The following is a 10521-nucleotide window of genomic DNA, read 5'->3' as shown; positions in this document are numbered from 1 at the left end:
TCCAACCCCAACCAACCAATTTTCCCTTGCAACCGCTGCAACCGTGCCTGCCTGTCCCGTATCGGACTTGTCAGTCACCAACGAGCCTGCAGCAGACGAGGACATACCCCTCCATAAATCTTTGTCTGCAAAGCCAAGCCAAAGAAAAAGAAGAAAGACTCTACTACTATATAGACATTCACATTGGACCCAGGTTGGACTCCAATACCAGCAGCTACTTATCTTCTACTTGCTCCAGCACATGTACACACTTCACAGACAGGGACTTTCAAACACACTCCTGATTTCCTGTACCCATGTGGGTATGGCTTTCTGCAAGCAAAAGAAAAAAACTATTACAGTACTGTGGCTCAACTTATGTGTAGTGAACTCCTTACCCATAATTCCTCCAGCAATGTCCACAGTAGTGACCTGGTGGGGAGTGATATCCGGGTCTAGAGGCAGAGAGAAAGAAATGTGGCATGCATTGATCTTTATACTGTTCTGAGGTTGGTGTCTTGTGAATGATGACAGTAAATTATTTAAATGAACCATTAGTAAGGTCCGCACTAATGGGTGGCCAGAGTCCAAACATGATTGGCAGGTGATGTGACTTCTGAATAAGTTTCAGATAGGGGGGGGGTGTCACATGACCATTCACAATCCTTAATGTTCCAGAAAACAGGGAGGCCACGTGTTCCTCCACAATCCACACATAACATTCCACCCCTTCAGAAGTCGCACCATCACCTAGCACTACAAACACAATGAATAAATGGTTTCTAAACTGTAAAATCAAAGTAACATGTTATAACTGTAAAATGTGTCTAAGATGATGCAAATCAAGTGGATCGTTATATACACTTCCATATAATAATCAAACTCAATGACAATGCCTCACCAGCTCCACCGCCATCGACCAAGCAGGGTTGCTGTGTTCCTGATGGAGCAGGGTGCTGTGGGAACTGTTCCCCAGTTTGAAGGAAAGAGGAAGAAAATTGCCTGGTCACTGACTCGCATGCCTGGTTTCTTCAGCTTAGCTGGCATATGTGTGCACCTTTACCACCAATAGGCAGTGCAAGGTCTTCCATAAGGTGCCAACGGCCTCTCTTGGCTGGTGCTTGCTGCGCCTTGGCTTCACATTCGGGTGCTCCCTCGACACAGAGCCCAGATGATGATCATTGTGCTATCCTGTGGTGAGGTAGGGGACAGGCCAGCAGGTGCACATCAAGGGTGTATGCATATTCTCTCAAGACCATCCTGTTTTTCTGGGCTGTTGTTTGACACCAGGATGTCATTCCTGCTTGTGTTCCCTTTCAACGGGTACCACATTTGCATGTGTTGGTTCTTTATGTAACATTAACCAGGAGGAGTCAGGACTGAAAGTTGGCCAAATTAATAGCTTTTAAATAAAAGCTCCTGAAGCACTCACCCAATAAGGAATTAGTTTCTAATATTGGGGAGGACTAGGGGAAGCAGTCATTACCATGTGGTTACAAAATATATTTAATATTTCCTGCTAGTTGATGATCTACAACATTGTAACAAAAGCTGAAACTACAATTTCCTGAGAGTGTGCTGAGAGACATTCTTTTCTTCTTTGGCTTGGCTTCGCGGACGAAGATTTATGGAGGGGGTAAAAAGTCCACGTCAGCTGCAGGCTCGTTTGTGGCTGACAAGTCCGATGCGGGACAGGCAGACACGATTGCAGCGGTTGCAAGGGAAAATTGGTTGGTTGGGGTTGGGTGTTGGGTTTTTCCTCCTTTGCCTTTTGTCAGTGAGGTGGGCTCTGCGGTCTTCTTCAAAGGAGGTTGCTGCCCGGTCCGGGCTGAGAGACATTACTGAAAAGTAAAATACCAGACCTCAGGGTTCAATTAAAAAAGTCCAAAACAAAGGCTCTAAGAAAAGGTGCATGACAAAGATTGTGGACGTTGTTAAGCTGGAATTTCCTGTGAGGGTATGCCCATGGCAACACCTCTTGCCTGTCTGCTAAAAGTTTTCTGCATAGTTCATGAAAACAGCTTCTTAATGCTTAAACGAGCTAGGGCCAGTGGCTGGAATCAGTGATGGGATCACAGCAGTCTGTTTCGATGAGCGTTTTGTAGACTCTCATACAGCTTGAAGGGTAATTTTCTCCAGTTGGCGGGCTGTGGATGGTTGTTTGGGAGAGCTCACAAGATGGATTAGTCAGAGGACACCTCTGGTAGGGAGGACCAGAGGGGAGGCTGGTCCAGGTCGGAGTGGGTGGCACACGGGAAGCTCCAGCCCCACGGGGCTTCCACCCACAATGCTCTCTCCAGAGAGCATACACATCTCTGTGAGTCAATGGCAGGGTAATGTCGCTGAACTTCACCTCAACCCTGGAAACTTGAGTGGGTTCTCCCCACTCCATGTACTCCAATCCCTCCAGGAGGCTAATGGTTTCCTGGATGGTTTTGCCAGTCACCAGTCCCATGAGGGGCAAAACCACCTCTCTAAAGTCAGGGAGTGCGGTGGTGACCAAATAGTCCGCCAACACATCAGTCACCTTCATGGTCCGTGGGAAGTGCTGCTCGCAGGCGACCCCATAGATACTCATGATCTGTGCCCACTCCCTCACAACCTGTGCTCCCTTGCTAACAGTGTGCCACTGCAGCCAGCCGTTCTAGTAGGTCAGGCAACCTGTCCCAGTCCGTAGTCACCACCCATTCCCATAGGATGGTGTAAACATTGATCCCTTCTGGTGGTGCCCACAAGGCATTGCCAATCAACGGACAGACAGACCACCCAAGGCCTTCTCTTCCTGATGAGAGAGGTGGAACTTGGGGGCCCCTTCATTCCACAGCCATACCAGCAGCATAGCTAGTTATTCACCAGGTTCACCAGGTATTCCCCTAGCCTGGTTAGCTCCATGGCAGAGTAATCCCCGGCCTCCATTATCTCATATATATGACCACATATGTGCACACCCGGTTTACCCATTTTTACTTACCTCCCCATTTTGGAGGGTTGGCGGGTGCCCTTGTGGGAGGCCAGGGACCACATAGACACTGGTTGGGCTCGCAAAGGCTCAGGGACACAGGGAAGTGGATGTCTGTCGGAGGACTCAGTTTCCTCATGGTCGTCACCATTCATCGTCACATACTCCTACCCCAACCATGTGTTGATTCCCTCCCTCAGCTGGACAATAGCTCGGATTTTTCCTGGGTCAAGCTGCCAGTCAGACCGGTGAGCTTCTTGCAGCTGCTGCATTTCAACCAGCTTGGAAGCTGCCTCCATGACTTTCATTTCTCGGCAGGTTGCTCACATTTGGGCAGTCTGCACTGCTTCCTGTAGTGCAAAACAGGGATGGTGCAGGGATTCTACCTTCCTATCTTTCTGTGCAGCCTCTTGACCTAATTCCCTGAAATTTCATGTTGCTTCTCAGGAGAGATACCATGAGCCTAAGGCCCCCTCCATGACTCCCCTCAGTCTCTGGAAATCCCAATTTCTCAAGGAGGGTCGTCACATGCTGCCCAATTTTTTTTGTAGATTTAGTCAACCAGCATGGCGTGGCTTGCCAATCATGCCATTAAATGGCCATTAAATGGTCATTGATCCACATGAAAATTTTATATTCCGACCCCAGGGTTCCCTTACTGGTGGGTCGCCTCCTGAGGCCTCCATGGGTGAGCAGATACATAATAATGCATGCACTCGACAGGTCACCCACACACACAGTCATTAGTCAATCTCCCACATGGTTAGTACTCCATGCGTGTCCAGCCAAAATTTTTTGAACCCTGCCCACGGTGCCAATTGTTATCTTTGGAAAGTATCAGATTTGGTGACAAGTCTGGGCACATGTTACAATCAAAGGAAACTTTATTGAACACACAGGAGACAAACAGAAGAAGATGTCAAATGCTATTTAATTACTCTACTACAAAACAACTATATAGACATTTATAACGGACCCAGGTTGGACTCTAATTCCAGTGGCCGCCTATCTTCTACTCGCTCCAGCACATGCACACACTTCATAACCAGGAACTTTCAAACACACTCCCGATTCCCTGTACCCATGTAAGTGCAGCTCTCTGCAAGCACTAATCTATTGCAGTACTATGACTCAACTTGTGTGTAGTGCACACCTTACCCACAACTCCTCCAGCAACGTCCACAGTAGTGACCTGGCATGGAGCAATGTCTGGGACTTGAACCAAGTGGCAGGGAGGAAGAAATGTGGCATGCATTGATCTTTATACTGTTCTGGGCTGGGTTTCTGGCAAATGGTGACACTGAATCATTTAAATGAACCATTGGTAAGGCATGCACTAATAGGTGGATGGAGTCCAACTTTTATTGGCAGGTGATGTATTTCCAAATATGTTTCAGACAGGGGGATTCACCTGACCATGCACAATCAATAATGTTCCAGACAAATAGGGAGGCCACGTGTTCCTCCACAATCCACATAGAACAGATGGTCACATGCATTTTCCAAGGAACAATGGTCATGAGTTTGTGATGTGCTATTAGAATGCATTGTCATTTGCTTGGATGGAGTGAATGCCCTAAGAAATACCCTGACATGGAAGAAACCTCACTCCACAATCAGAGTAGTCTTTAAGTGACTCATGATTAACCACAGAACCATTGAACCATAGAACAATCCAGCACAGGAACAGTCCCTTTGGCTCATCTAGTCTGACACAATCTATTATTTTGCCTAATCCCATGGACCTGCACATGGACATTGCTCTCATACCCCTCCAATCTATCTACCGATCCATATTTCTCTTAAATGCTGTAATCAAGCCTGCATTCATAACTTCAGCTGGCAGTTCGATCCACACTCACCATTATCTGCCTGAAAAAAATCCCCCTAATGTTCCCTTTAAACATTTCACCTATCACCCTCAACCTCTGTCCTCTAGTCCTTAGGGCCTTTCATACAGTCAAAAAACCTGAATGTAAAGATGGAGATTCTCCGCCCTTACATTGGGAGACTTAGCTCCATGAATGTACCCTGGCTGGCTTCAAGGAATCAATTGCAATCCCTCTCAGGAAAAGGGTCAGTGGCTGAATGATGCGCTCTGCCACCCTGCATAAATGAGCTACTACTGCGAGTGGCTTGCTAGGGGTGGGCTGATGATATCACAGTGACATCATTAGCCCGTGACCCATCTCACTCACCGCTTTCCATCCATGACCCTCTCAGGGCAGGGCGGTCAGTACAGGGCAGCCATTGGGAGCTGTCAGGCTAGGGATGGAAGTTAGGAGGCATCAGGGCATGGACAGCCATTGGGGGCCGTCAGGGCAGGGGGGCCAGTGGGGGCAGTCAAGGCAAGGGGGTCATCAGGGCAGGGACGACCAGTGGGAGCTGTCAGGGCAGGGGTGGCCAGTGTGGGCTGTGACAGCTCCGCTGGCCGCTCTGGCACCTCACCGGGCCCCATCAGCCTTCGGCGATGTTCATCAGAGCAAGCGGCTTAATACACGGCAGAGCAAAGGCCGTCTTCCCTACCTACAATCCCGCATGCATCTGGAACTGTTCTTGGAAAGAGGTTCCAGTTGCATGGGGGATTATAAGAAGGGAACATGGCCATTGCTCTGCCGCATATTTATGATGAGTGGTGCCATGGCAACAGTTGTCCCGCCAACAGCGACTCCAGATGACGCACTTTCAGGGCTGCTCCATTAACAGGTAAGTTTAAAAATTTTTATCCACTCTGCAGCCAACCTCTTGCAGAGGGCCAACATGAAAACACCTAAACCTCAGTGGAAAATGCCTGCTTGCATTTACTCAACCTATACCTCTCATAATTTTGTATATCTCTCATACATTCCCCCTCATTTTCCAAAGTTAAGTTTGATATGCCAGATAAGTCATTAAAAGGCAATTCATTCAGAATGTGAGAATGAACCTTTAAACATTCTGCTGAGGGTAGAAGCTATTTCAGGTAATGAAATGTTCTGGGAACTTTGCATTTTGGACCATGGATTTTTGAAAGAGGGGTTTGTAGTTGGAAAGGCAGTGACGTGAATTTGATCCTGATCTCTTGTGATGCATGTGTAGTGTTTATACATTATGCTCGGTTAGTCTACAACATCCGACTGGCTTTTTCCTTAAGTTGTAAGTGAGTTACCCTGGTACTGTGGGTGATTGGCGGACTCTGGGGAGGATAAAATGGGATTAGTCGATAGGGGTTCGATAACACTGGACAACTAAGAATTTGCTTCCTGAATACTTTTGGGTGTATTTTGTGGAATTTGGCCTGCTGATTATGAAAATCACCTTAAATATTTCATATCATGTACCTCTTTTTTAGATATAATCTACTTGTGTGATTTAAAAAATCTATTTTTATATTTAAAAGATTTAGACATACAGCACGGTAACAGGCCATTTCAGTCCACAGATCCGTGCCGCCCAATTTACACCCCATTAACCTACACCCCGGGTACATTTGTGAATGGTGGGAGGAAACCAGAGCCCCCGGGGAAAATCCATGCAGACACAGGGAGAAGATACAAACTCCTTACGGACAGCACAGATTTGAACCCCTGTCCCAATTGCTGGCACAGCAAAGGCAATGCGCTAACCATTTCGCCAACTGTACCACCTATTTTATGTCATATTTTTAATATGTTTCAAACATACAAAATGGCGAAGTGCAACATGTCCTTTGAAAATTCATTTTCTGCATTTACACGTGGACGTCTTCTCTGCTGATCTTGGTGCAGTCAGTGATGAACACTCTGGAGAAAAGAAGGTTTCACAACTAAAACATGGCAACTCTGATGGTGTATTTCCTTACCTCCCCTCCACAATCTTCCGTTGTCCACCCACTCTTCCCTTCCCCACTCTTCCCCCTGAACATTGTATGTTCGGAATGTTAAATGTTTAAAGAAAGATGAGAGTATCTTACAATTTTAGCACACCTCAATGGATAATATATACACCACAAGCTCCCAGAACTAGTGCAGTGATAACAACCAGATAACTTGCTTTATTTTAATGATGGATACCTGGGCTCCTGAGATAACATCCTTTAGAACAGCTGGCTTTGACCAGCAGGGCCTTTGAGGGACAGGGAAAGTAAGTGAAGCAGTTGTGTTTCCTGCATCAGTTTCTATATCTCAAGCACCAGGCCTTGCATTGCCAGCTGCAACTGAAACACTGGCAGGTGTGCTGGCTTGTAGCTCACTCGCGCAGCAAGGATGAAAGAGCAGGAAGTGGCTGACATATCCCTGCAGGAAATATTTTTGAAGTGCAACACAACATCAAATAGCGCTAATTAATTCCCAGTTTCGTTAAACGGTTGAGACCACAGGAGTAGCAGAAAACCTGTGGAGCTGCCATTGGCTGTTTGGACGCAGACATTGGTTCTCTCAAGCATCTTTTAATGTTTGTCTGCTCTTTCCCATCAAGTTCCTCTTGAAAGTATAACTAACTGCACAGTCCCCTGGGGCACACACTGGTGTGACACAATAGGCTGTCACATGAGCATGAGAAGATGGGAGCAGGAGTAGGCCACTCAGCTCCTACCCTGCCATTCAAATATGGTTATGGTTGATCTGTTGTAACCCTTCACTCCTCTTCTGTGCCAGATCTACATGGTCATCAGTATTCTGATTTTTATACCTCCACTTTGAATACTTCTTCACAGAAAATGGACCCAATCTGCCTCACCTGTCTTGGCAGGGCAATCCCATGACCCAAGCCGGGTGGATCTCCTTTGTTCTGCCTCCAATCCTACATATGTCTTCATTCCCATTCCAGGTGTACTATGACCACTTTTCAAGCTCAAGTTCCAAATTCATTTTTATTGTTCCATGTATAAAGTGCAGTGAGAAAGATTGTTTTGTGAGCAGTCCATCTAGTCAATCCATACATAGTGCACCTGTTAAAATAGAGTGCAGTGTTACAGAGATACTGAGAGAGATCAATTAGAAAGAGCAAAGTCAAGATTACTTTCTAATGGAGTTTTTAATCCAATGCCACAAAAAAAAAACTGTTGGGAACTCATTGAGTCAAGCAGCACCCGTGGAGACAAGGATATAGGATAATGCAGTGTCTCAACTCAAAGTGTCGACTATCCTGTTGCCTCCATAGATTTGGCTGGACCACTGAGTTCCTTTAGCAGTTTGGTTTTTGCTCCAGGTTCAGTATCTGTAGTCTTTTGTGTCTCCATTTCAGCCCATGCCCGTTTAGCTCCTGATGAAGTGATTACAGTAAGGCTCGTGGAATTAGATCTGATGTTAGTTTTGCCCTACCACTTGATGCCAAGTTCATGGTTTACCAGATGGGAATGACCTCATTTTCCTCTTCACTTCTGAGAATGTGAATTACCCACACCAGGCACCTTAAAATACCGGGGAGATACTTTCAGTACCACATCTACAAAATCCTCTAAATCAACTGGCAGTTCAGGTCCTCTTGCAGGGCATCCTTCTGGAACTGAGGCTCTGATCGCTTCTAGCCAACTCGGAATGAGAAATCACGTTGTTCCCATTGTCTCCACTGCACCATTTCCTTCAGGTAGGTGGAAATCATTTTCCATCCTCATTGGCTTTTGGAAATCCTTGGCCTGTTACAGCTCAGTCTGCTGAGGTGAATGGAATTTTTTTTTGTGTAGCCGAGTTACAGTGAAAAGCTTTTTTTGGGTGTGAACCAGGCAAGTCAACCCATACTTAATTACAGCAGATAATGCAAAAAGGAGTGCAAAGTTTAGGTTTATTTGTATAAAATACATAGCACATTGAGAGGAATTCTTCTGCAAACAGTCCAGCAGAGGAATATCTAGCATCACACAGAGTTATGTGTTGAGAACAATTAATTAAAAGGAAGATTAATTAGCAGCAAGAAAGGGCAGCATGAGAGGACTTAAAGGGAGTTATTCAGGAGCCTGATGGCTGCAGGGAAGAAAGTGCCTTTAAGCATGTTGGTTTGTGTTTTCACACTCTTAAGCCTTCTCCCCAATAGAAGGAGGGAGAAGGAGTGTCTCCAGGGTTTGATGTATCCTTCAGTATGCTGGCTGCCCTTCCTTAGTACTGAGAGATGTAGATGAAGTGCTTGGAGGAGAGGTTTTTAAAAAAAAATTATGTTCTGCGCTGAATTCACTACCTTCTGCAGCTTCTTCTGATCTTTTGCAGAGCTGATGCATCCAGAAGGTAAGCTTCGATGGTACACCTGTAGAACTTGAGGAACAAGGAGAATATGCCAAACTTCCCCTCAGTCTACGGAGAAAGTAGAGGCACTGGGGTACTTCCTTGGCTGTGCTGTGTTATAAAGACAAAGCGCAGGGCATGGAGAACAGTACAGATAAAACAGTGCAGGTGCAACATCTTTTAACAATGAAAGGTTCATTAAAGAGTCTGGTGAACAGCAGGAAGAATCTCTCCTTGAATCTGGACATTTGAGTTTTCAAGCTTGTATATCTTTTACCCAACAGTAGGGCGGCAGGGTGGGGTTAGGGTCGGGGTGGAGGGCAAAGAGAGTATAAATGGCATTTCAAATATTTTGACAACTGTCCCGAGAGTGGGTGATATAGAGAGAGCCAATGGAGGGGAGGCTGGTTTGTCTGACGGCCTGAGCTGAATTTTCAATGCTCTGTAGTTTCTGGTGATCTTGTGCAGGGCAGTTCCAAAGCACAGAGCATTTCAAGCTACATGGATGGGACTGCATGGTAACCAAAACCCTAGGGGCATACCAGTCCACACATATCCTCCTTCAATGGGATGGAAACATGAGATTCTCCACCAAAAGCCCTACCTCAAGGGCTCTATTAAAATCAAGGGATCTGGAGTGGCTGGGTCAGCCCGTCTATCCTGTTCTGTCATTTCACATGATTTTGGCTCCAATTCCAGGTAGGAGTTTAACCTCCTTCCATCACTGCCTGCATTACACCCTACTCATCTTGCTTAGGTGGGTCTAAACAAGATGATGGGTACCTGCAATTGCGAGGAGAATTTCATCTCGGGGCCGGGTGAAATTTGCATGGACGACCTTACAGGGAGCTGGGCGATTTTGATGGTGGCACCTCTTCCCAGTCTCTGCCTGTCCAAATGCCCCATGAACTGCAGCAGAAAACCCCTTGGCACATCTGTGGACTAAGGAATACAATCTGAGCAATGAGGGACATTTTCCTATTCTAAAGCTACTGGTGGGATATCGAGGATTACACTCTCGTGGAATTGAGGGGCATTTATTTTATTTCACAACTGGCACTATTTTCAGCCATCTAAGTGGCCTTCCTTTGTGATAGCACCTTCTACATCTACAGGAGACCTTGATGTTGTGACAGCTAGCGTTATGCTTCACTGCCACAGGAAGGAAACAGTCCAGTTGATTTGAAGCTCACATGGGCAGCAAAATTACAGCAAGTAGATATAATTACCATGGAAACACTAAGGAGCAGCAGTGGGTCACCTGGCCCCTTGTCCGCCCCACCATTTGGTGTGTTCATGACTGCTCTCTTATTAAGTGATGGAGCAGAGAAATAAGTAAACAGCCCCTTGGCCCAATCAAATCCGCACTGACCATCAAGCATCTACTTACATTAATCCTACTTTGATTCT

The 10521-nt window shown here is 46.2% G+C and overlaps 1 long non-coding RNA gene across 1 annotated transcript; it reads right to left on the bottom strand.

Annotated features, from left to right (window-relative positions):
* Positions 1–3850: 3850 nt before the first annotated feature.
* Positions 3851–7838, bottom strand: LOC138752670 (uncharacterized). Its single transcript, XR_011350824.1, has 2 exons — positions 7634–7838; positions 3851–6699 (listed from the first exon to the last, which is right to left on the bottom strand). It is a non-coding gene; the product is annotated as an uncharacterized lncRNA (long non-coding RNA).
* Between the last annotated feature and the right edge of the window lie 2683 nt (positions 7839–10521).

Source organism: Narcine bancroftii, chromosome 2 (assembly GCF_036971445.1).
Source record: "Narcine bancroftii isolate sNarBan1 chromosome 2, sNarBan1.hap1, whole genome shotgun sequence".
Classification (NCBI taxonomy): Eukaryota; Metazoa; Chordata; class Chondrichthyes; order Torpediniformes; family Narcinidae; genus Narcine; species Narcine bancroftii.
Note: the sequence above shows the minus strand (reverse complement) of the source record. Positions and strands in the feature narration are given on the sequence as shown.